This window comes from Hippocampus bargibanti, linkage group LG05, assembly GCF_051943395.1.
Source record: "Hippocampus bargibanti isolate YZ-2025 linkage group LG05, ASM5194339v1, whole genome shotgun sequence".
Taxonomy (NCBI): domain Eukaryota; kingdom Metazoa; phylum Chordata; class Actinopteri; order Syngnathiformes; family Syngnathidae; genus Hippocampus; species Hippocampus bargibanti.
Window position 1 is genome coordinate 13,956,213 of NC_142738.1, and position 27,641 is coordinate 13,983,853.

The 27,641-nt window shown below is 40.7% G+C and overlaps 1 long non-coding RNA gene across 1 annotated transcript; it reads left to right on the plus strand.

Moving 5' to 3' along the window:
* Positions 1–27,330, plus strand: LOC148898014 (uncharacterized). The gene is made up of 3 exons (XR_016115051.1): positions 1–254; positions 813–893; positions 24,467–27,330. It is a non-coding gene; the product is annotated as an uncharacterized LOC148898014 (long non-coding RNA).
* Positions 27,331–27,641: the final 311 nt, after the last annotated feature.

The following is a 27,641-nucleotide window of genomic DNA, read 5'->3' on the forward strand; positions in this document are numbered from 1 at the left end:
ACTTGAGTTTGAGTTGTGATGACAATGCAATGCTAGAATGGAGATGGATTCTTCATCACCAGCATTGGTGAATTATGATTCTCCCTCCAAAAATTAAATGAAAGAATGAACGACTAAAAACATTGATACGAGGACTGAAAGATGATTTTAAATTAAGATTTCATCAATGTTGGGAACTGGGGAGAGACATGGGCAACAATTGAAGTTGTGATCCAAAAAGTGCAAATATTGTGAGGGGAATGCATAATTTAGAGGTAAGAAAATCTGTTTTTACTCATATTAATCCGGTGATTGCTGTTTATGCAGATTACGGTTCTGTTAAACTATATTTAATTCAAATAGTTTGTAGTATTGACAGGAAGTTACAGAAAACATCTAAGATAAATTGTTTATTAATAAAATCTTTCAATTTAGCAAATGTTTAATTTAAAAACAAATTTCTAAGCAATCCAATCATACTCGAGGAATCTGCGTTTTCACCGTCACAGGTAAAACTGGAATTTCAAGAATGGAGATTATGGTCTAAGTGCAGTTTAACGATCAATGTAATTGAGAATGTACTTCCCCGAATAAGACGTTATCCCAGTTTAGTCATCAGTCATCAACTTGGTTTGCATCCTTTGTTTAAGATAACAGACAAGAACAAAATCCTGGTATGCTGTGCATTCTTGGTTTATTTGTACTTTAAACAGGACTGGGGCTGCGACTGGTGAAATTTCAGGGAATTACAACAATGCACATCGTAAGAACGTACCAGAATGTGAAATAAAAAATTGCAATGAAAAATGATGCTCGTTTGTTGGCTGGAGCAGAGGTCCGGTCGGTGGTTTGAGCAGAAGCATGCCAGTAGCTGAACCTGCGCCCTGAAGAGCTCGACCTGGACAATTTTTCATGTGAGTGAAGCGGCAGCTGTCTGAGTGTTATTGGAATTGCGATAACGTGTCGTAATTCATGTAATATACAGTGGGATTCAAACAGCAGACTTTTGTGGATGCAATATGCAAGTTCTCCTCACCCGATCGGGGGTTGAAGAAGGAGAAACCACAAATGTAAATTTGAATTGCTGTCCTACTGAACGAACCCAGTTATAGAGTCCGCCCTATGCGTTGAAGAATTGGACCAAATTCATAGAAGCAATAAAAAGGGGGTAAAAAGGTAGCTCAATGCGTGTTTCGGGCCACAGCTCTCAGGCAGTATTTCGGGGCGCCCTAAATTGACAACACACTTGTTTCTGACGGACGAAGTGTTGGAATGTGGTCAGTCCCACTCAGACATTCAAAATAAAACTGCCTTCGATCTGTGGTGTCAAAATAATGTTGATTAAAAGAGATGAATAACCTTATTCTGAAAGAGATGCTGGCTGAATTAAAACGTTATTAAAATATAACGATTGGGCAAAGGGCAAAATTAGCATATTATGGCCGTATGGTTGTAAGCAAGAGAAGTGCCGGAAGGCAAGAAAACTCCCAAAATTATTTGGACACGGACCGCATTTTCGCACAGAGGGAAATGCGAGTTGGGTCTGGAAAAGTCCCAAAGTATCGGTTTTTAGATTTCAGAAGGTAACATGAGTTAAAATTTTACATTTTATATCAAGAAAGAGAGAGACAAAAAAAACATATTAGTGATGGATGGCATTCTATTGGAATGCGTGTTGTGTGGAATTGTGATTGATAATAATTAGAAACTATTTTTGGGTATCGATGAGAAGGTTTCTTCAGCCGTCATCTGTACAAAAGTGAAGGTTTCGGACGTTTCGCCTCCTATCCAAGAGGCTTCGTCAGCGAACTAAAGTCTGACTGGTCGTATCGGCCCCATATATATATCCCTAATGTCCAGACCTGGTGGCGCCGGACACAGCTATGATAGGTCCCTACTCTCAGGTTGGGGGGGGGCGCGGGACCCCCCCCCCTGTGGCCCCACTGATTGTTCCTACATTCCTGACTAACGATTGGCCTATTACACCCACTCCCCCCGGTATCACCTCATCAGCATAACGACCCTCATCAGCATTGCGAAAGTTGCCTAACCTGTTTTGCCTGAGCAGGCTATTGTATGAACGATCCAAATTGAACCTCACACCACCAGACCGGTTTAATGAAGGATTTTGTTGTTTTATAAGAATCGCCTCTTTCACCCCCCTTTCAAACCATCTATGTTCTTTCGCTAAGATTTTAACCTCATTGTCGTCAAATGAGTGGTTGCTAGCTTTTAGGTGCAAATGTACTGCCGATTGAGGCCCACTAGTATTATCCCTGCGATGTTGATAAAGTCTTTTTTTGAGAATTTGTTGAGTCTCCCCAATGTACTGCTCTTTACAATTTTCATTCTTACAATGTATGGAATAAACTACATTACTTTGTTTTTCATTTGGTAGCCTATCTTTTGGATGCACTAATTTTTGCCTTAACGTGTTTATCGGTTTGAAATAAGTAGGAATTTTATGTTGCCAAAGGACTCTTTGTAATTTTTCAGAAACTCCTGCAATGTACGGTACTGCTACTCCTCTCCTTTTAGAATCTTGAGAATTATTGGTTTCGTTCGCTATTCTTTCTTTCTGACATTTGTTGAATGACCACTGAGGGTACCCACAGTTAGTGAGTGCTCTCCTGATATGTTTTGACTCCTTTTCTCTACCTTCAGTGCTAGTTGGTATTAGTTTAGCCCTATGCTGGAGGGTTCTGATAACTCCTAGTTTATGTTGTAAAGGGTGGTTAGAGTCAAAAAGTAAGTATTGGTCAGTGTGCGTAGCCTTCCTAAAGACTTCTGTTTTTAGCGCTCTGTCCTCTTTTATAATTACTTTACAATCCAAGAAGGCTAGTTGGTTCTCTTGAATGTCCTCACGAGTAAATTTAATGTTGAAGTCTACAGAGTTGAGATGATCTGTGAAGGATTGAATTTCTTGTTTCTTAATTATGACAAAAGTATCGTCCACATATCTAAACCAGTGTCTAGGTTTTGTCCCTGGGAAGGATGTGAGGGCCTGTTTCTCCATCTCTTCCATGTAAAGATTAGCCACTATGGGTGAAACTGGTGAGCCCATAGCACAACCATGGATTTGTTTATAAAATTTTTCCCGAAATTGAAAATACGTCGTATTAAGGCAGATTTCTAATAATTGGCAGATGTGATCCGGTTTCAGTTTGGTTCTTTCATGCAGAGAAACATCCGCCAGCAGCCTCGTCCTCACCACTGAGACTGCTGCTGGGGTTGGGACAGATGTAAAGAGAGAAGTCACATCGTATGACCCCCCCCCCCCTGTGGCCCCACTGATTGTTCCTACATTCCTGACTAACGATTGGCCTATTACACCCACTCCCCCCGGTATCACCTCATCAGCATAACGACCCTCATCAGCATTGCGAAAGTTGCCTAACCTGTTTTGCCTGAGCAGGCTATTGTATGAACGATCCAAATTGAACCTCACACCACCAGACCGGTTTAATGAAGGATTTTGTTGTTTTATAAGAATCGCCTCTTTCAACCCCCTTTCAAACCATCTATGTTCTTTCGCTAAGATTTTAACCTCATTGTCGTCAAATGAGTGGTTGCTAGCTTTTAGGTGCAAATGTACTGCCGATTGAGGCCCACTAGTATTATCCCTGCGATGTTGATAAAGTCTTTTTTTGAGAATTTGTTGAGTCTCCCCAATGTACTGCTCTTTACAATTTTCATTCTTACAATGTATGGAATAAACTACATTACTTTGTTTTTCATTTGGTAGCCTATCTTTTGGATGCACTAATTTTTGCCTTAACGTGTTTATCGGTTTGAAATAAGTAGGAATTTTATGTTGCCAAAGGACTCTTTGTAATTTTTCAGAAACTCCTGCAATGTACGGTACTGCTACTCCTCTCCTTTTAGAATCTTGAGAATTATTGGTTTCGTTCGCTATTCTTTCTTTCTGACATTTGTTGAATGACCACTGAGGGTACCCACAGTTAGTGAGTGCTCTCCTGATATGTTTTGACTCCTTTTCTCTACCTTCAGTGCTAGTTGGTATTAGTTTAGCCCTATGCTGGAGGGTTCTGATAACTCCTAGTTTATGTTGTAAAGGGTGGTTAGAGTCAAAAAGTAAGTATTGGTCAGTGTGCGTAGCCTTCCTAAAGACTTCTGTTTTTAGCGCTCTGTCCTCTTTTATAATTACTTTACAATCCAAGAAGGCTAGTTGGTTCTCTTGAATGTCCTCACGAGTAAATTTAATGTTGAAGTCTACAGAGTTGAGATGATCTGTGAAGGATTGAATTTCTTGTTTCTTAATTATGACAAAAGTATCGTCCACATATCTAAACCAGTGTCTAGGTTTTGTCCCTGGGAAGGATGTGAGGGCCTGTTTCTCCATCTCTTCCATGTAAAGATTAGCCACTATGGGTGAAACTGGTGAGCCCGTAGCACAACCATGGATTTGTTTATAAAATTTTTCCCGAAATTGAAAATACGTAGTATTAAGGCAGATTTCTAATAATTGGCAGATGTGATCCGGTTTCAGTTTGGTTCTTTCATGCAGAGAAACATCCGCCAGCAGCCTCGTCCTCACCACTGAGACTGCTGCTGGGGTTGGGACAGATGTAAAGAGAGAAGTCACATCGTATGATGCCAAAGTTTCCTCAGGTTCCAATATGAGGTCTTTGATCCTCTCTACAAACCCTGTGGTGTTCTCTACGTGGTATTCTGTGTTACCAACCAACGGAGCTAAAATAGTTTTTAAATATTTGGCTACATTGTATGTAGAGGAGTCAATGCTACAAACAATGGGTCGGAGGGGGAACCCTTCTTTATGTATTTTTGGCAGGCCATAGATACATGGCGTGGCCTCTCCCGGGTATAATCTAAAATACATCTGTTTATCTATATGTTTTCCTTTCTCTAGCTTTTGGAGACAGTCAATCATTTCTTTCTTGTATCTATTGGAAGGGTCCCTTTTTAGTTGCTCATACGTGTTAGAATCACTGATTAACCTATTTATTTTGTCTTCATAATCCAATGTGTTGAGCAGCACTGTGCATCTGCCCTTGTCTGCTGGCAAAATAGTAATATTTTTGTCTTTTTGTAGAGTAGTTAACGCCTTTCTCTCTTCTAATGTTATGTTGGACGGAGGAAGTTTGGCACTACTGAGAAGAGCTGATATTTTAATGCGTAGATCATCTGCCTCTGCATACGAAAGTTTGTTATTTTTAATAGCCGATTCAGTAGCTGTGATATAATCTATTGTAGGTATAGTTTTAGGAGTCACTGAGAAATTTAAACCTTTGGTAAGTACCGCCTTTTCTGTCTCTGAGAGATCTCTGTCTGACAAATTTTTGATCCAATTCTCCCTTGCAAACTGTTCATACCTAATTTTACGCGTGTTTACCAGTAGCTGAGATTGTTTCAGTAAAAGTAATTTTTGAAATTTACCCTTTTGTCTCTCTTTGGTTTTGCTGTGGTGCCTCATATAACCGGATTTAGTAAATTCACACACTTCCTGATAGATTTTGTGGGTAAGATTAGTTTGTAATCGCTGATAATAAGTTTCTATTTCTGACTGTTTGTTTTTTATCTCTATGTTAAGTCTCCTAATTCGCAAATTTAGAATTTTCCTAGTATAATTTTGTTGCATTTTATCGGCTAAGTATCCGGGTTCCAGGGGTGCTTGCTTCAAGCATTTAGGAATTAACCGGCTCTGTCTACATCTAAGATTGAATCTGAGGTGGTTCTTTAAATCAGCTAATTTAAAGGTGGCCTTTTCTAAGTTACGTACCAGCAGAAGGATGTCTCTCCCAAAGTTGGCAGCAATACGTCTGTGTAAGCTCTCAGTCGTACAGGAGTGGTCCATCGATGAGAAGGTTTCTTCAGCCGTCATCTGTACAAAAGTGAAGGTTTCGGACGTTTCGCCTCCTATCCAAGAGGCTTCGTCAGCGAACTAAAGTCTGACTGGTCGTATCGGCCCCATTTATATATCCCTAATGTCCAGACCTGGTGGCGCCGGACACAGCTATGATAGGTCCCTACTCTCAGGTTGGGGGGGGGCGCGGGACCCCCCCCCCTGTGGCCCCACTGATTGTTCCTACATTCCTGACTAACGATTGGCCTATTACACCCACTCCCCCCGGTATCACCTCATCAGCATAACGACCCTCATCAGCATTGCGAAAGTTGCCTAACCTGTTTTGCCTGAGCAGGCTATTGTATGAACGATCCAAATTGAACCTCACACCACCAGACCGGTTTAATGAAGGATTTTGTTGTTTTATAAGAATCGCCTCTTTCACCCCCCTTTCAAACCATCTATGTTCTTTCGCTAAGATTTTAACCTCATTGTCGTCAAATGAGTGGTTGCTAGCTTTTAGGTGCAAATGTACTGCCGATTGAGGCCCACTAGTATTATCCCTGCGATGTTGATAAAGTCTTTTTTTGAGAATTTGTTGACCACAAAGAGTCCTTTGGCAACATAAAATTCCTACTTATTTCAAACCGATAAACACGTTAAGGCAAAAATTAGTGCATCCAAAAGATAGGCTACCAAATGAAAAACAAAGTAATGTAGTTTATTCCATACATTGTAAGAATGAAAATTGTAAAGAGCAGTACATTGGGGAGACTCAACAAATTCTCAAAAAAAGACTTTATCAACATCGCAGGGATAATACTAGTGGGCCTCAATCGGCAGTACATTTGCACCTAAAAGCTAGCAACCACTCATTTGACGACAATGAGGTTAAAATCTTAGCGAAAGAACATAGATGGTTTGAAAGGGGGGTGAAAGAGGCGATTCTTATAAAACAACAAAATCCTTCATTAAACCGGTCTGGTGGTGTGAGGTTCAATTTGGATCGTTCATACAATAGCCTGCTCAGGCAAAACAGGTTAGGCAACTTTCGCAATGCTGATGAGGGTCGTTATGCTGATGAGGTGATACCGGGGGGAGTGGGTGTAATAGGCCAATCGTTAGTCAGGAATGTAGGAACAATCAGTGGGGCCACAGGGGGGGGGGTCCCGCGCCCCCCCCAACCTGAGAGTAGGGACCTATCATAGCTGTGTCCGGCGCCACCAGGTCTGGACATTAGGGATATATATATGGGGCCGATACGACCAGTCAGACTTTAGTTCGCTGACGAAGCCTCTTGGATAGGAGGCGAAACGTCCGAAACCTTCACTTTTGTACAGATGACGGCTGAAGAAACCTTCTCATCGATGGACCACTCCTGTACGACTGAGAGCTTACACAGACGTATTGCTGCCAACTTTGGGAGAGACATCCTTCTACTGGTACGTAATTTAGAAAAGGCCACCTTTAAATTAGCTGATTTAAAGAACCACCTCAGATTCAATCTTAGATGTAGACAGAGCCGGTTAATTCCTAAATGCTTGAAGCAAGCACCCCTGGAACTCGGATACTTAGCCGATAAAATGCAACAAAATTATACTAGGAAAATTCTAAATTTGCGAATTAGGAGACTTAACATAGAGATAAAAAACAAACAGTCAGAAATAGAAACTTATTATCAGCGATTACAAACTAATCTTACCCACAAAATCTATCAGGAAGTGTGTGAATTTACTAAATCCGGTTATATGAGGCACCACAGCAAAACCAAAGAGAGACAAAAGGGTAAATTTCAAAAATTACTTTTACTGAAACAATCTCAGCTACTGGTAAACACGCGTAAAATTAGGTATGAACAGTTTGCAAGGGAGAATTGGATCAAAAATTTGTCAGACAGAGATCTCTCAGAGACAGAAAAGGCGGTACTTACCAAAGGTTTAAATTTCTCAGTGACTCCTAAAACTATACCTACAATAGATTATATCACAGCTACTGAATCGGCTATTAAAAATAACAAACTTTCGTATGCAGAGGCAGATGATCTACGCATTAAAATATCAGCTCTTCTCAGTAGTGCCAAACTTCCTCCGTCCAACATAACATTAGAAGAGAGAAAGGCGTTAACTACTCTACAAAAAGACAAAAATATTACTATTTTGCCAGCAGACAAGGGCAGATGCACAGTGCTGCTCAACACATTGGATTATGAAGACAAAATAAATAGGTTAATCAGTGATTCTAACACGTATGAGCAACTAAAAAGGGACCCTTCCAATAGATATAAGAAAGAAATGATTGACTGTCTCCAAAAGCTAGAGAAAGGAAAACATATAGATAAACAGATGTATTTTAGATTATACCCGGGAGAGGCCACGCCATGTATCTATGGCCTGCCAAAAATACATAAAGAAGGGTTCCCCCTCCGACCCATTGTTTGTAGCATTGACTCCTCTACATACAATGTAGCCAAATATTTAAAAACTATTTTAGCTCCGTTGGTTGGTAACACAGAATACCACGTAGAGAACACCACAGGGTTTGTAGAGAGGATCAAAGACCTCATATTGGAACCTGAGGAAACTTTGGCATCATACGATGTGACTTCTCTCTTTACATCTGTCCCAACCCCAGCAGCAGTCTCAGTGGTGAGGACGAGGCTGCTGGCGGATGTTTCTCTGCATGAAAGAACCAAACTGAAACCGGATCACATCTGCCAATTATTAGAAATCTGCCTTAATACGACGTATTTTCAATTTCGGGAAAAATTTTATAAACAAATCCATGGTTGTGCTATGGGCTCACCAGTTTCACCCATAGTGGCTAATCTTTACATGGAAGAGATGGAGAAACAGGCCCTCACATCCTTCCCAGGGACAAAACCTAGACACTGGTTTAGATATGTGGACGATACTTTTGTCATAATTAAGAAACAAGAAATTCAATCCTTCACAGATCATCTCAACTCTGTAGACTTCAACATTAAATTTACTCGTGAGGACATTCAAGAGAACCAACTAGCCTTCTTGGATTGTAAAGTAATTATAAAAGAGGACAGAGCGCTAAAAACAGAAGTCTTTAGGAAGGCTACGCACACTGACCAATACTTACTTTTTGACTCTAACCACCCTTTACAACATAAACTAGGAGTTATCAGAACCCTCCAGCATAGGGCTAAACTAATACCAACTAGCACTGAAGGTAGAGAAAAGGAGTCAAAACATATCAGGAGAGCACTCACTAACTGTGGGTACCCTCAGTGGTCATTCAACAAATGTCAGAAAGAAAGAATAGCGAACGAAACCAATAATTCTCAAGATTCTAAAAGGAGAGGAGTAGCAGTACCGTACATTGCAGGAGTTTCTGAAAAATTACAAAGAGTCCTTTGGCAACATAAAATTCCTACTTATTTCAAACCGATAAACACGTTAAGGCAAAAATTAGTGCATCCAAAAGATAGGCTACCAAATGAAAAACAAAGTAATGTAGTTTATTCCATACATTGTAAGAATGAAAATTGTAAAGAGCAGTACATTGGGGAGACTCAACAAATTCTCAAAAAAAGACTTTATCAACATCGCAGGGATAATACTAGTGGGCCTCAATCGGCAGTACATTTGCACCTAAAAGCTAGCAACCACTCATTTGACGACAATGAGGTTAAAATCTTAGCGAAAGAACATAGATGGTTTGAAAGGGGGGTGAAAGAGGCGATTCTTATAAAACAACAAAATCCTTCATTAAACCGGTCTGGTGGTGTGAGGTTCAATTTGGATCGTTCATACAATAGCCTGCTCAGGCAAAACAGGTTAGGCAACTTTCGCAATGCTGATGAGGGTCGTTATGCTGATGAGGTGATACCGGGGGGAGTGGGTGTAATAGGCCAATCGTTAGTCAGGAATGTAGGAACAATCAGTGGGGCCACAGGGGGGGGGGTCCCGCGCCCCCCCCCAACCTGAGAGTAGGGACCTATCATAGCTGTGTCCGGCGCCACCAGGCCTGGACATTAGGGATATATATATATGGGGCCGATACGACCAGTCAGACTTTAGTTCGCTGACGAAGCCTCTTGGATAGGAGGCGAAACGTCCGAAACCTTCACTTTTGTACAGATGACGGCTGAAGAAACCTTCTCATCGATGGACCACTCCTGTACGACTGAGAGCTTACACAGACGTATTGCTGCCAACTTTGGGAGAGACATCCTTCTACTGGTACGTAATTTAGAAAAGGCCACCTTTAAATTAGCTGATTTAAAGAACCACCTCAGATTCAATCTTAGATGTAGACAGAGCCGGTTAATTCCTAAATGCTTGAAGCAAGCACCCCTGGAACTCGGATACTTAGCCGATAAAATGCAACAAAATTATACTAGGAAAATTCTAAATTTGCGAATTAGGAGACTTAACATAGAGATAAAAAACAAACAGTCAGAAATAGAAACTTATTATCAGCGATTACAAACTAATCTTACCCACAAAATCTATCAGGAAGTGTGTGAATTTACTAAATCCGGTTATATGAGGCACCACAGCAAAACCAAAGAGAGACAAAAGGGTAAATTTCAAAAATTACTTTTACTGAAACAATCTCAGCTACTGGTAAACACGCGTAAAATTAGGTATGAACAGTTTGCAAGGGAGAATTGGATCAAAAATTTGTCAGACAGAGATCTCTCAGAGACAGAAAAGGCGGTACTTACCAAAGGTTTAAATTTCTCAGTGACTCCTAAAACTATACCTACAATAGATTATATCACAGCTACTGAATCGGCTATTAAAAATAACAAACTTTCGTATGCAGAGGCAGATGATCTACGCATTAAAATATCAGCTCTTCTCAGTAGTGCCAAACTTCCTCCGTCCAACATAACATTAGAAGAGAGAAAGGCGTTAACTACTCTACAAAAAGACAAAAATATTACTATTTTGCCAGCAGACAAGGGCAGATGCACAGTGCTGCTCAACACATTGGATTATGAAGACAAAATAAATAGGTTAATCAGTGATTCTAACACGTATGAGCAACTAAAAAGGGACCCTTCCAATAGATACAAGAAAGAAATGATTAACTGTCTCCAAAAGCTAGAGAAAGGAAAACATATAGATAAACAGATGTATTTTAGATTATACCCGGGAGAGGCCACGCCATGTATCTATGGCCTGCCAAAAATACATAAAGAAGGGTTCCCCCTCCGACCCATTGTTTGTAGCATTGACTCCTCTACATACAATGTAGCCAAATATTTAAAAACTATTTTAGCTCCGTTGGTTGGTAACACAGAATACCACGTAGAGAACACCACAGGGTTTGTAGAGAGGATCAAAGACCTCATATTGGAACCTGAGGAAACTTTGGCATCATACGATGTGACTTCTCTCTTTACATCTGTCCCAACCCCAGCAGCAGTCTCAGTGGTGAGGACGAGGCTGCTGGCGGATGTTTCTCTGCATGAAAGAACCAAACTGAAACCGGATCACATCTGCCAATTATTAGAAATCTGCCTTAATACGACGTATTTTCAATTTCGGGAAAAATTTTATAAACAAATCCATGGTTGTGCTATGGGCTCACCAGTTTCACCCATAGTGGCTAATCTTTACATGGAAGAGATGGAGAAACAGGCCCTCACATCCTTCCCAGGGACAAAACCTAGACACTGGTTTAGATATGTGGACGATACTTTTGTCATAATTAAGAAACAAGAAATTCAATCCTTCACAGATCATCTCAACTCTGTAGACTTCAACATTAAATTTACTCGTGAGGACATTCAAGAGAACCAACTAGCCTTCTTGGATTGTAAAGTAATTATAAAAGAGGACAGAGCGCTAAAAACAGAAGTCTTTAGGAAGGCTACGCACACTGACCAATACTTACTTTTTGACTCTAACCACCCTTTACAACATAAACTAGGAGTTATCAGAACCCTCCAGCATAGGGCTAAACTAATACCAACTAGCACTGAAGGTAGAGAAAAGGAGTCAAAACATATCAGGAGAGCACTCACTAACTGTGGGTACCCTCAGTGGTCATTCAACAAATGTCAGAAAGAAAGAATAGCGAACGAAACCAATAATTCTCAAGATTCTAAAAGGAGAGGAGTAGCAGTACCGTACATTGCAGGAGTTTCTGAAAAATTACAAAGAGTCCTTTGGCAACATAAAATTCCTACTTATTTCAAACCGATAAACACGTTAAGGCAAAAATTAGTGCATCCAAAAGATAGGCTACCAAATGAAAAACAAAGTAATGTAGTTTATTCCATACATTGTAAGAATGAAAATTGTAAAGAGCAGTACATTGGGGAGACTCAACAAATTCTCAAAAAAAGACTTTATCAACATCGCAGGGATAATACTAGTGGGCCTCAATCGGCAGTACATTTGCACCTAAAAGCTAGCAACCACTCATTTGACGACAATGAGGTTAAAATCTTAGCGAAAGAACATAGATGGTTTGAAAGGGGGGTGAAAGAGGCGATTCTTATAAAACAACAAAATCCTTCATTAAACCGGTCTGGTGGTGTGAGGTTCAATTTGGATCGTTCATACAATAGCCTGCTCAGGCAAAACAGGTTAGGCAACTTTCGCAATGCTGATGAGGGTCGTTATGCTGATGAGGTGATACCGGGGGGAGTGGGTGTAATAGGCCAATCGTTAGTCAGGAATGTAGGAACAATCAGTGGGGCCACAGGGGGGGGGGTCCCGCGCCCCCCCCCAACCTGAGAGTAGGGACCTATCATAGCTGTGTCCGGCGCCACCAGGTCTGGACATTAGGGATATATATATGGGGCCGATACGACCAGTCAGACTTTAGTTCGCTGACGAAGCCTCTTGGATAGGAGGCGAAACGTCCGAAACCTTCACTTTTGTACAGATGACGGCTGAAGAAACCTTCTCATCGATGGACCACTCCTGTACGACTGAGAGCTTACACAGACGTATTGCTGCCAACTTTGGGAGAGACATCCTTCTACTGGTACGTAATTTAGAAAAGGCCACCTTTAAATTAGCTGATTTAAAGAACCACCTCAGATTCAATCTTAGATGTAGACAGAGCCGGTTAATTCCTAAATGCTTGAAGCAAGCACCCCTGGAACTCGGATACTTAGCCGATAAAATGCAACAAAATTATACTAGGAAAATTCTAAATTTGCGAATTAGGAGACTTAACATAGAGATAAAAAACAAACAGTCAGAAATAGAAACTTATTATCAGCGATTACAAACTAATCTTACCCACAAAATCTATCAGGAAGTGTGTGAATTTACTAAATCCGGTTATATGAGGCACCACAGCAAAACCAAAGAGAGACAAAAGGGTAAATTTCAAAAATTACTTTTACTGAAACAATCTCAGCTACTGGTAAACACGCGTAAAATTAGGTATGAACAGTTTGCAAGGGAGAATTGGATCAAAAATTTGTCAGACAGAGATCTCTCAGAGACAGAAAAGGCGGTACTTACCAAAGGTTTAAATTTCTCAGTGACTCCTAAAACTATACCTACAATAGATTATATCACAGCTACTGAATCGGCTATTAAAAATAACAAACTTTCGTATGCAGAGGCAGATGATCTACGCATTAAAATATCAGCTCTTCTCAGTAGTGCCAAACTTCCTCCGTCCAACATAACATTAGAAGAGAGAAAGGCGTTAACTACTCTACAAAAAGACAAAAATATTACTATTTTGCCAGCAGACAAGGGCAGATGCACAGTGCTGCTCAACACATTGGATTATGAAGACAAAATAAATAGGTTAATCAGTGATTCTAACACGTATGAGCAACTAAAAAGGGACCCTTCCAATAGATACAAGAAAGAAATGATTGACTGTCTCCAAAAGCTAGAGAAAGGAAAACATATAGATAAACAGATGTATTTTAGATTATACCCGGGAGAGGCCACGCCATGTATCTATGGCCTGCCAAAAATACATAAAGAAGGGTTCCCCCTCCGACCCATTGTTTGTAGCATTGACTCCTCTACATACAATGTAGCCAAATATTTAAAAACTATTTTAGCTCCGTTGGTTGGTAACACAGAATACCACGTAGAGAACACCACAGGGTTTGTAGAGAGGATCAAAGACCTCATATTGGAACCTGAGGAAACTTTGGCATCATACGATGTGACTTCTCTCTTTACATCTGTCCCAACCCCAGCAGCAGTCTCAGTGGTGAGGACGAGGCTGCTGGCGGATGTTTCTCTGCATGAAAGAACCAAACTGAAACCGGATCACATCTGCCAATTATTAGAAATCTGCCTTAATACGACGTATTTTCAATTTCGGGAAAAATTTTATAAACAAATCCATGGTTGTGCTATGGGCTCACCAGTTTCACCCATAGTGGCTAATCTTTACATGGAAGAGATGGAGAAACAGGCCCTCACATCCTTCCCAGGGACAAAACCTAGACACTGGTTTAGATATGTGGACGATACTTTTGTCATAATTAAGAAACAAGAAATTCAATCCTTCACAGATCATCTCAACTCTGTAGACTTCAACATTAAATTTACTCGTGAGGACATTCAAGAGAACCAACTAGCCTTCTTGGATTGTAAAGTAATTATAAAAGAGGACAGAGCGCTAAAAACAGAAGTCTTTAGGAAGGCTACGCACACTGACCAATACTTACTTTTTGACTCTAACCACCCTTTACAACATAAACTAGGAGTTATCAGAACCCTCCAGCATAGGGCTAAACTAATACCAACTAGCACTGAAGGTAGAGAAAAGGAGTCAAAACATATCAGGAGAGCACTCACTAACTGTGGGTACCCTCAGTGGTCATTCAACAAATGTCAGAAAGAAAGAATAGCGAACGAAACCAATAATTCTCAAGATTCTAAAAGGAGAGGAGTAGCAGTACCGTACATTGCAGGAGTTTCTGAAAAATTACAAAGAGTCCTTTGGCAACATAAAATTCCTACTTATTTCAAACCGATAAACACGTTAAGGCAAAAATTAGTGCATCCAAAAGATAGGCTACCAAATGAAAAACAAAGTAATGTAGTTTATTCCATACATTGTAAGAATGAAAATTGTAAAGAGCAGTACATTGGGGAGACTCAACAAATTCTCAAAAAAAGACTTTATCAACATCGCAGGGATAATACTAGTGGGCCTCAATCGGCAGTACATTTGCACCTAAAAGCTAGCAACCACTCATTTGACGACAATGAGGTTAAAATCTTAGCGAAAGAACATAGATGGTTTGAAAGGGGGGTGAAAGAGGCGATTCTTATAAAACAACAAAATCCTTCATTAAACCGGTCTGGTGGTGTGAGGTTCAATTTGGATCGTTCATACAATAGCCTGCTCAGGCAAAACAGGTTAGGCAACTTTCGCAATGCTGATGAGGGTCGTTATGCTGATGAGGTGATACCGGGGGGAGTGGGTGTAATAGGCCAATCGTTAGTCAGGAATGTAGGAACAATCAGTGGGGCCACAGGGGGGGGGGTCCCGCGCCCCCCCCCAACCTGAGAGTAGGGACCTATCATAGCTGTGTCCGGCGCCACCAGGCCTGGACATTAGGGATATATATATATGGGGCCGATACGACCAGTCAGACTTTAGTTCGCTGACGAAGCCTCTTGGATAGGAGGCGAAACGTCCGAAACCTTCACTTTTGTACAGATGACGGCTGAAGAAACCTTCTCATCGATGGACCACTCCTGTACGACTGAGAGCTTACACAGACGTATTGCTGCCAACTTTGGGAGAGACATCCTTCTACTGGTACGTAATTTAGAAAAGGCCACCTTTAAATTAGCTGATTTAAAGAACCACCTCAGATTCAATCTTAGATGTAGACAGAGCCGGTTAATTCCTAAATGCTTGAAGCAAGCACCCCTGGAACTCGGATACTTAGCCGATAAAATGCAACAAAATTATACTAGGAAAATTCTAAATTTGCGAATTAGGAGACTTAACATAGAGATAAAAAACAAACAGTCAGAAATAGAAACTTATTATCAGCGATTACAAACTAATCTTACCCACAAAATCTATCAGGAAGTGTGTGAATTTACTAAATCCGGTTATATGAGGCACCACAGCAAAACCAAAGAGAGACAAAAGGGTAAATTTCAAAAATTACTTTTACTGAAACAATCTCAGCTACTGGTAAACACGCGTAAAATTAGGTATGAACAGTTTGCAAGGGAGAATTGGATCAAAAATTTGTCAGACAGAGATCTCTCAGAGACAGAAAAGGCGGTACTTACCAAAGGTTTAAATTTCTCAGTGACTCCTAAAACTATACCTACAATAGATTATATCACAGCTACTGAATCGGCTATTAAAAATAACAAACTTTCGTATGCAGAGGCAGATGATCTACGCATTAAAATATCAGCTCTTCTCAGTAGTGCCAAACTTCCTCCGTCCAACATAACATTAGAAGAGAGAAAGGCGTTAACTACTCTACAAAAAGACAAAAATATTACTATTTTGCCAGCAGACAAGGGCAGATGCACAGTGCTGCTCAACACATTGGATTATGAAGACAAAATAAATAGGTTAATCAGTGATTCTAACACGTATGAGCAACTAAAAAGGGACCCTTCCAATAGATACAAGAAAGAAATGATTGACTGTCTCCAAAAGCTAGAGAAAGGAAAACATATAGATAAACAGATGTATTTTAGATTATACCCGGGAGAGGCCACGCCATGTATCTATGGCCTGCCAAAAATACATAAAGAAGGGTTCCCCCTCCGACCCATTGTTTGTAGCATTGACTCCTCTACATACAATGTAGCCAAATATTTAAAAACTATTTTAGCTCCGTTGGTTGGTAACACAGAATACCACGTAGAGAACACCACAGGGTTTGTAGAGAGGATCAAAGACCTCATATTGGAACCTGAGGAAACTTTGGCATCATACGATGTGACTTCTCTCTTTACATCTGTCCCAACCCCAGCAGCAGTCTCAGTGGTGAGGACGAGGCTGCTGGCGGATGTTTCTCTGCATGAAAGAACCAAACTGAAACCGGATCACATCTGCCAATTATTAGAAATCTGCCTTAATACGACGTATTTTCAATTTCGGGAAAAAAATTTATAAACAAATCCATGGTTGTGCTATGGGCTCACCAGTTTCACCCATAGTGGCTAATCTTTACATGGAAGAGATGGAGAAACAGGCCCTCACATCCTTCCCAGGGACAAAACCTAGACACTGGTTTAGATATGTGGACGATACTTTTGTCATAATTAAGAAACAAGAAATTCAATCCTTCACAGATCATCTCAACTCTGTAGACTTCAACATTAAATTTACTCGTGAGGACATTCAAGAGAACCAACTAGCCTTCTTGGATTGTAAAGTAATTATAAAAGAGGACAGAGCGCTAAAAACAGAAGTCTTTAGGAAGGCTACGCACACTGACCAATACTTACTTTTTGACTCTAACCACCCTTTACAACATAAACTAGGAGTTATCAGAACCCTCCAGCATAGGGCTAAACTAATACCAACTAGCACTGAAGGTAGAGAAAAGGAGTCAAAACATATCAGGAGAGCACTCACTAACTGTGGGTACCCTCAGTGGTCATTCAACAAATGTCAGAAAGAAAGAATAGCGAACGAAACCAATAATTCTCAAGATTCTAAAAGGAGAGGAGTAGCAGTACCGTACATTGCAGGAGTTTCTGAAAAATTACAAAGAGTCCTTTGGCAACATAAAATTCCTACTTATTTCAAACCGATAAACACGTTAAGGCAAAAATTAGTGCATCCAAAAGATAGGCTACCAAATGAAAAACAAAGTAATGTAGTTTATTCCATACATTGTAAGAATGAAAATTGTAAAGAGCAGTACATTGGGGAGACTCAACAAATTCTCAAAAAAAGACTTTATCAACATCGCAGGGATAATACTAGTGGGCCTCAATCGGCAGTACATTTGCACCTAAAAGCTAGCAACCACTCATTTGACGACAATGAGGTTAAAATCTTAGCGAAAGAACATAGATGGTTTGAAAGGGGGGTGAAAGAGGCGATTCTTATAAAACAACAAAATCCTTCATTAAACCGGTCTGGTGGTGTGAGGTTCAATTTGGATCGTTCATACAATAGCCTGCTCAGGCAAAACAGGTTAGGCAACTTTCGCAATGCTGATGAGGGTCGTTATGCTGATGAGGTGATACCGGGGGGAGTGGGTGTAATAGGCCAATCGTTAGTCAGGAATGTAGGAACAATCAGTGGGGCCACAGGGGGGGGGGTCCCGCGCCCCCCCCCAACCTGAGAGTAGGGACCTATCATAGCTGTGTCCGGCGCCACCAGGTCTGGACATTAGGGATATATATATGGGGCCGATACGACCAGTCAGACTTTAGTTCGCTGACGAAGCCTCTTGGATAGGAGGCGAAACGTCCGAAACCTTCACTTTTGTACAGATGACGGCTGAAGAAACCTTCTCATCGATGGACCACTCCTGTACGACTGAGAGCTTACACAGACGTATTGCTGCCAACTTTGGGAGAGACATCCTTCTACTGGTACGTAATTTAGAAAAGGCCACCTTTAAATTAGCTGATTTAAAGAACCACCTCAGATTCAATCTTAGATGTAGACAGAGCCGGTTAATTCCTAAATGCTTGAAGCAAGCACCCCTGGAACTCGGATACTTAGCCGATAAAATGCAACAAAATTATACTAGGAAAATTCTAAATTTGCGAATTAGGAGACTTAACATAGAGATAAAAAACAAACAGTCAGAAATAGAAACTTATTATCAGCGATTACAAACTAATCTTACCCACAAAATCTATCAGGAAGTGTGTGAATTTACTAAATCCGGTTATATGAGGCACCACAGCAAAACCAAAGAGAGACAAAAGGGTAAATTTCAAAAATTACTTTTACTGAAACAATCTCAGCTACTGGTAAACACGCGTAAAATTAGGTATGAACAGTTTGCAAGGGAGAATTGGATCAAAAATTTGTCAGACAGAGATCTCTCAGAGACAGAAAAGGCGGTACTTACCAAAGGTTTAAATTTCTCAGTGACTCCTAAAACTATACCTACAATAGATTATATCACAGCTACTGAATCGGCTATTAAAAATAACAAACTTTCGTATGCAGAGGCAGATGATCTACGCATTAAAATATCAGCTCTTCTCAGTAGTGCCAAACTTCCTCCGTCCAACATAACATTAGAAGAGAGAAAGGCGTTAACTACTCTACAAAAAGACAAAAATATTACTATTTTGCCAGCAGACAAGGGCAGATGCACAGTGCTGCTCAACACATTGGATTATGAAGACAAAATAAATAGGTTAATCAGTGATTCTAACACGTATGAGCAACTAAAAAGGGACCCTTCCAATAGATACAAGAAAGAAATGATTGACTGTCTCCAAAAGCTAGAGAAAGGAAAACATATAGATAAACAGATGTATTTTAGATTATACCCGGGAGAGGCCACGCCATGTATCTATGGCCTGCCAAAAATACATAAAGAAGGGTTCCCCCTCCGACCCATTGTTTGTAGCATTGACTCCTCTACATACAATGTAGCCAAATATTTAAAAACTATTTTAGCTCCGTTGGTTGGTAACACAGAATACCACGTAGAGAACACCACAGGGTTTGTAGAGAGGATCAAAGACCTCATATTGGAACCTGAGGAAACTTTGGCATCATACGATGTGACTTCTCTCTTTACATCTGTCCCAACCCCAGCAGCAGTCTCAGTGGTGAGGACGAGGCTGCTGGCGGATGTTTCTCTGCATGAAAGAACCAAACTGAAACCGGATCACATCTGCCAATTATTAGAAATCTGCCTTAATACGACGTATTTTCAATTTCGGGAAAAATTTTATAAACAAATCCATGGTTGTGCTATGGGCTCACCAGTTTCACCCATAGTGGCTAATCTTTACATGGAAGAGATGGAGAAACAGGCCCTCACATCCTTCCCAGGGACAAAACCTAGACACTGGTTTAGATATGTGGACGATACTTTTGTCATAATTAAGAAACAAGAAATTCAATCCTTCACAGATCATCTCAACTCTGTAGACTTCAACATTAAATTTACTCGTGAGGACATTCAAGAGAACCAACTAGCCTTCTTGGATTGTAAAGTAATTATAAAAGAGGACAGAGCGCTAAAAACAGAAGTCTTTAGGAAGGCTACGCACACTGACCAATACTTACTTTTTGACTCTAACCACCCTTTACAACATAAACTAGGAGTTATCAGAACCCTCCAGCATAGGGCTAAACTAATACCAACTAGCACTGAAGGTAGAGAAAAGGAGTCAAAACATATCAGGAGAGCACTCACTAACTGTGGGTACCCTCAGTGGTCATTCAACAAATGTCAGAAAGAAAGAATAGCGAACGAAACCAATAATTCTCAAGATTCTAAAAGGAGAGGAGTAGCAGTACCGTACATTGCAGGAGTTTCTGAAAAATTACAAAGAGTCCTTTGGCAACATAAAATTCCTACTTATTTCAAACCGATAAACACGTTAAGGCAAAAATTAGTGCATCCAAAAGATAGGCTACCAAATGAAAAACAAAGTAATGTAGTTTATTCCATACATTGTAAGAATGAAAATTGTAAAGAGCAGTACATTGGGGAGACTCAACAAATTCTCAAAAAAAGACTTTATCAACATCGCAGGGATAATACTAGTGGGCCTCAATCGGCAGTACATTTGCACCTAAAAGCTAGCAACCACTCATTTGACGACAATGAGGTTAAAATCTTAGCGAAAGAACATAGATGGTTTGAAAGGGGGGTGAAAGAGGCGATTCTTATAAAACAACAAAATCCTTCATTAAACCGGTCTGGTGGTGTGAGGTTCAATTTGGATCGTTCATACAATAGCCTGCTCAGGCAAAACAGGTTAGGCAACTTTCGCAATGCTGGTGAGGGTCGTTATGCTGATGAGGTGATACCGGGGGGAGTGGGTGTAATAGGCCAATCGTTAGTCAGGAATGTAGGAACAATCAGTGGGGCCACAGGGGGGGGGGTCCCGCGCCCCCCCCCCAACCTGAGAGTAGGGACCTATCATAGCTGTGTCCGGCGCCACCAGGTCTGGACATTAGGGATATATATATGGGGCCGATACGACCAGTCAGACTTTAGTTCGCTGACGAAGCCTCTTGGATAGGAGGCGAAACGTCCGAAACCTTCACTTTTGTACAGATGACGGCTGAAGAAACCTTCTCATCGATGGACCACTCCTGTACGACTGAGAGCTTACACAGACGTATTGCTGCCAACTTTGGGAGAGACATCCTTCTACTGGTACGTAATTTAGAAAAGGCCACCTTTAAATTAGCTGATTTAAAGAACCACCTCAGATTCAATCTTAGATGTAGACAGAGCCGGTTAATTCCTAAATGCTTGAAGCAAGCACCCCTGGAACTCGGATACTTAGCCGATAAAATGCAACAAAATTATACTAGGAAAATTCTAAATTTGCGAATTAGGAGACTTAACATAGAGATAAAAAACAAACAGTCAGAAATAGAAACTTATTATCAGCGATTACAAACTAATCTTACCCACAAAATCTATCAGGAAGTGTGTGAATTTACTAAATCCGGTTATATGAGGCACCACAGCAAAACCAAAGAGAGACAAAAGGGTAAATTTCAAAAATTACTTTTACTGAAACAATCTCAGCTACTGGTAAACACGCGTAAAATTAGGTATGAACAGTTTGCAAGGGAGAATTGGATCAAAAATTTGTCAGACAGAGATCTCTCAGAGACAGAAAAGGCGGTACTTACCAAAGGTTTAAATTTCTCAGTGACTCCTAAAACTATACCTACAATAGATTATATCACAGCTACTGAATCGGCTATTAAAAATAACAAACTTTCGTATGCAGAGGCAGATGATCTACGCATTAAAATATCAGCTCTTCTCAGTAGTGCCAAACTTCCTCCGTCCAACATAACATTAGAAGAGAGAAAGGCGTTAACTACTCTACAAAAAGACAAAAATATTACTATTTTGCCAGCAGACAAGGGCAGATGCACAGTGCTGCTCAACACATTGGATTATGAAGACAAAATAAATAGGTTAATCAGTGATTCTAACACGTATGAGCAACTAAAAAGGGACCCTTCCAATAGATACAAGAAAGAAATGATTGACTGTCTCCAAAAGCTAGAGAAAGGAAAACATATAGATAAACAGATGTATTTTAGATTATACCCGGGAGAGGCCACGCCATGTATCTATGGCCTGCCAAAAATACATAAAGAAGGGTTCCCCCTCCGACCCATTGTTTGTAGCATTGACTCCTCTACATACAATGTAGCCAAATATTTAAAAACTATTTTAGCTCCGTTGGTTGGTAACACAGAATACCACGTAGAGAACACCACAGGGTTTGTAGAGAGGATCAAAGACCTCATATTGGAACCTGAGGAAACTTTGGCATCATACGATGTGACTTCTCTCTTTACATCTGTCCCAACCCCAGCAGCAGTCTCAGTGGTGAGGACGAGGCTGCTGGCGGATGTTTCTCTGCATGAAAGAACCAAACTGAAACCGGATCACATCTGCCAATTATTAGAAATCTGCCTTAATACGACGTATTTTCAATTTCGGGAAAAAAATTTATAAACAAATCCATGGTTGTGCTATGGGCTCACCAGTTTCACCCATAGTGGCTAATCTTTACATGGAAGAGATGGAGAAACAGGCCCTCACATCCTTCCCAGGGACAAAACCTAGACACTGGTTTAGATATGTGGACGATACTTTTGTCATAATTAAGAAACAAGAAATTCAATCCTTCACAGATCATCTCAACTCTGTAGACTTCAACATTAAATTTACTCGTGAGGACATTCAAGAGAACCAACTAGCCTTCTTGGATTGTAAAGTAATTATAAAAGAGGACAGAGCGCTAAAAACAGAAGTCTTTAGGAAGGCTACGCACACTGACCAATACTTACTTTTTGACTCTAACCACCCTTTACAACATAAACTAGGAGTTATCAGAACCCTCCAGCATAGGGCTAAACTAATACCAACTAGCACTGAAGGTAGAGAAAAGGAGTCAAAACATATCAGGAGAGCACTCACTAACTGTGGGTACCCTCAGTGGTCATTCAACAAATGTCAGAAAGAAAGAATAGCGAACGAAACCAATAATTCTCAAGATTCTAAAAGGAGAGGAGTAGCAGTACCGTACATTGCAGGAGTTTCTGAAAAATTACAAAGAGTCCTTTGGCAACATAAAATTCCTACTTATTTCAAACCGATAAACACGTTAAGGCAAAAATTAGTGCATCCAAAAGATAGGCTACCAAATGAAAAACAAAGTAATGTAGTTTATTCCATACATTGTAAGAATGAAAATTGTAAAGAGCAGTACATTGGGGAGACTCAACAAATTCTCAAAAAAAGACTTTATCAACATCGCAGGGATAATACTAGTGGGCCTCAATCGGCAGTACATTTGCACCTAAAAGCTAGCAACCACTCATTTGACGACAATGAGGTTAAAATCTTAGCGAAAGAACATAGATGGTTTGAAAGGGGGGTGAAAGAGGCGATTCTTATAAAACAACAAAATCCTTCATTAAACCGGTCTGGTGGTGTGAGGTTCAATTTGGATCGTTCATACAATAGCCTGCTCAGGCAAAACAGGTTAGGCAACTTTCGCAATGCTGATGAGGGTCGTTATGCTGATGAGGTGATACCGGGGGGAGTGGGTGTAATAGGCCAATCGTTAGTCAGGAATGTAGGAACAATCAGTGGGGCCACAGGGGGGGGGGGTCCCGCGCCCCCCCCCAACCTGAGAGTAGGGACCTATCATAGCTGTGTCCGGCGCCACCAGGTCTGGACATTAGGGATATATATATGGGGCCGATACGACCAGTCAGACTTTAGTTCGCTGACGAAGCCTCTTGGATAGGAGGCGAAACGTCCGAAACCTTCACTTTTGTACAGATGACGGCTGAAGAAACCTTCTCATCGATGGACCACTCCTGTACGACTGAGAGCTTACACAGACGTATTTTTGGGTATGCGGGAAGGCATGTTATTTGAGTTTTGCCCGTTTAATCTGGAATGTTTTTGTGTATTGTGGGTTTTTTGCTGCCTCGCTTGGGCAGCTAATATAGCAAAAAAAGAGACAAGGTCTATAATTCATCATTGCCTCGGTGGGAAGAAATGTGAGGACGGGATGCTTTGATAAAGTGAAATGTAAAAACAATGATGTTTTGAGGTTTGAATTAACTTGTTGCATTTGAAAATGTGAGGACGGAATGCTTTGGTAAAGTGAAAGTGTAAAAACAATGATGTTTTGAGGTTTGAATTAACATTTGAAAATTGATGATGTGAAAACTGCCATTGAAACGTGCGATAAATGTCAACATCAGAAGATTGAGGGTTCAATTTTTTGGGAAAAAACGATTGGTTGATATAGACCAGGGAGATCAAACATACGGGCCGCGGGCCAGAACTGGCCCCCAAGTAGGTTAGAACAGGCCTGCGGGATAATTTAGAAGTGGAAAAAATGCACGACACCCCTGATATAGATCGACATTGTTCAAGTATGGAGAGACTAAATGGGTCAATGTGCCCATGCATAAATGTTATGGGAGAGAAAACTAATCATGTGTTTTGTTTTTCAGTATGATTCATATCTGTGTTCACAGCCTGGTGGCAAGCGCCGGGGCGTGGATGTTGAGGCTGCTGGCGGAAAGGGCCGAGGACCATCAAACCATGGGGTTCCGCCCGGTCCATGTCGGATGTTGGGGCACCCTCCTGGCTGTCCTGCTTGCCCGAGGAACGCCCACTTTTGGGTGACACCGGTGGAAGAATCACACGCAGGGCGACTTCCACTGCCCCGCGGGGTCTGCCTGCCGTGTCGCAAACATCACTTCGGAATGCGACATCGACAGAGGACGGACGACACAAGTGGTTCATAATCCTGAGGGCGGGATGCAACGTTACTGTTGCGGCTAAAGTAGCCCTCTGTCAACTGATGGGTAATCCTTTCGCGTCAAATGGAACTGTACCATGCTCATCAACCAATGGGACGCATTGGACGGTGACAACAAGTGACCCATCTCTAAACATCGCGTTAGAATCTTTGTTTACATTTTGGACTTCCTGATACGTCATTTCCTGCCTTCCCTTACATGATGTCGCATCTACATTACGTCACATCCGATCGCGTCACACACTGTGCGCCGCATAAATACTCCCGCAGTCCGTTCCCTCTTTCTCTCTCTCTCTCTCGCCATGCTTCCTCCTTAGTCGACACCGCGATGTCTCCGCTCTCTTCAAAATTAAACCAACTTTATGTTCTACACCTGGCTTCCTGATGATTTGACCATCCTCTGCCATTAACGCCCGTAGAAGCAATGAACCAGGGACGAACGATCAAAATAAACCCATTATCGATAATAACTGTCCCAAAGGCCGGACCCGGTTGGATTGCAAATGTTACATATTCCAAAGTGAAGAGCGGACCTTTGCAGATGCCGAAGTATGAAGACAATCCTTCAAACATAGTTTTCAACCAGTTTGAATCTATGAAAATGCGTGATTAGTCGGTCTATTGATTGAATGCGTTGGGACAAAGCCAAGACAACTTTCCTCCTCAGGATGGGTTTGAATGAGTGACAGCAGCTTTTTCCGCTCCTTTTCCATCAGAGTGTCTGCAACATTCCTGGTGGAAATCTGGTCTCCATTCAGATGACCTGGAAAATGCTTTTGTTACTCAACTGGCTAAAGCGGGTGGGAGCACTAACGTAGTCTGGATTGGATACAATGATGCGCTTTGGGTGAGTCCTCTTACTTATGTTCAGTAGAGATGTTTTGGCCACAGAGAAAATGAAATTGTCCTCCAGATTCAGTTTTGTCATCAGATTAAGGGATGATGTCCTGACTCTACCCTGAGAGGACAAAACGCAGGACATCCTCAATGTTGATATTTTGGTATCCGGTGGGAAGACTTGAGTTCAACCCTGATACACAATCAATTCTTACTTCATGATAATTTGTGATATTTTTTTCAATCGATCAAACACATGACTTTGTCCTCCACACTTACATTTCTCAAGGTGACATAAATAACCAGTTTTACAATGATACTCAATGATTCACATGTTGACGAAACACAATGATTGATGGTGACTGACCAAAAGGCAGATGCAAATTCAAGCAATAGTTCTCTTTACGTGTGACTTATTCAGTTTGACTTTCACTTCCAGGCTACGGATTTCATATGGACCGATGGTTCAGACAATACCTTTAACAACTTTGCTTTTACCTTTAACAACTTTGCTTTTACCTTTAACAACTCCTGCTGACAACAATAACAAATGTGTGGATATTAATTTGACTACTAGTGGTAAGTATAATCATTAATTAAAGTTGCCAAGAGTACATTCCTAGTATGCTTAAATATATTTATCTTACAGTTGGAGTATGGAAAACTTCTCTCTGTGCAACCATGGTGACATATATATGCAACAGAGATGTGTTGTACTAATCACTCCTTGCCACAATCTGGTTGCTTATCATAATGACTCAGTGAAATAAAAAAAATGTCATTGTGTCTTTGGGTTTGCAATAAATTCTCATCTCCTTCTTCCACAATGGACAACCAACGTCACTTTTTTGTTTCTTAACTGACATAAGACAAACATTTTATAGCATCTAAAATACCCAAAACATGCAGTATGATATTTTTATTCAAATGCAAAACACCACTAAAAATGACTTAAAGTGTCCACAATCTGCAAAAAAATTGAGCTGCGAATTGGGAATTTTCAGAAAATCCCGCCCCAATGTTCGTGGTGTCATTTCTCGCCTTCTGCCACCCTCTGATAATCGCCGGTGACGTTCCTCCTTTACACCTCAGACACACACAAACCTAAATGCTGATATAGATGTCAGGAGCAACTTGATGTGATATTTGAGGGTGTTAGGCACCAGCTCCACTAACATGACTAGATACATTTCTTGAAATACAGTAAAGTCTCGTTATATCGATATTCAAGGGAGTCCGAAAAAATATCGATATAACCGGGACTATCAATATATCCGATCCTGCGCCGAACTGCATTAAACAAAAGCCGCCAAAAGAGGGCAGCCAAGCGCCATATAAGAAACGGAGCTGGCCATTAGCTCCCTTTTTTTTTGGGTGAGAGATGTTCCCCCAATGTTGCCTCAAAATGGCACATATAATTCTTTAATGATTGTAAACATGTATGCTTTAATCTTCAGAACTACAGTGTATTTGAAACATATTCATAACTGGATGTGTAACAAGAAAGCATATTATCCGAATCTGAAGAAGCCATTGTTTGGATTCACAAGCAATGCAAGACGTCTTGGCGTGAAGTCATTTTTATTTGCATTTGAATAAAAAGTGACATCGGCTGTCCTTTAATACACAGTATGGAATGTTAATAATTTTCAAAATCATCGCGCTTCAGCAGACAAAACAAGAAACATTGTTGCAAAAAACGATTGCATTCATATACAGTACAGAGGGCATGTACATAACACAACAGGGAAACTGCAACGCTTACATCTTACTGTTGTCACGTTTTGCGAGGTGGTGATGGCGGGTGCGGATCCCAAGAAGCAGGCAGGACTGAGTAGGAGGTTGTTTGACAAATTGTATTAAAATAAAGGTCAGCAGTAACAAAATGTAAAACATCAAAATGATCTGAATGGAAAAAATACAAAGTAGCAAAAGAAAACCAAAAGTAAAAGTCCACCAAGGTTAAACAAACACGTACACGATGCATGCAGCAAACAAGCAGCAAACAAACAATGAATCGGCACCGGATGATCGTGCCAGGTGTCCTTTTA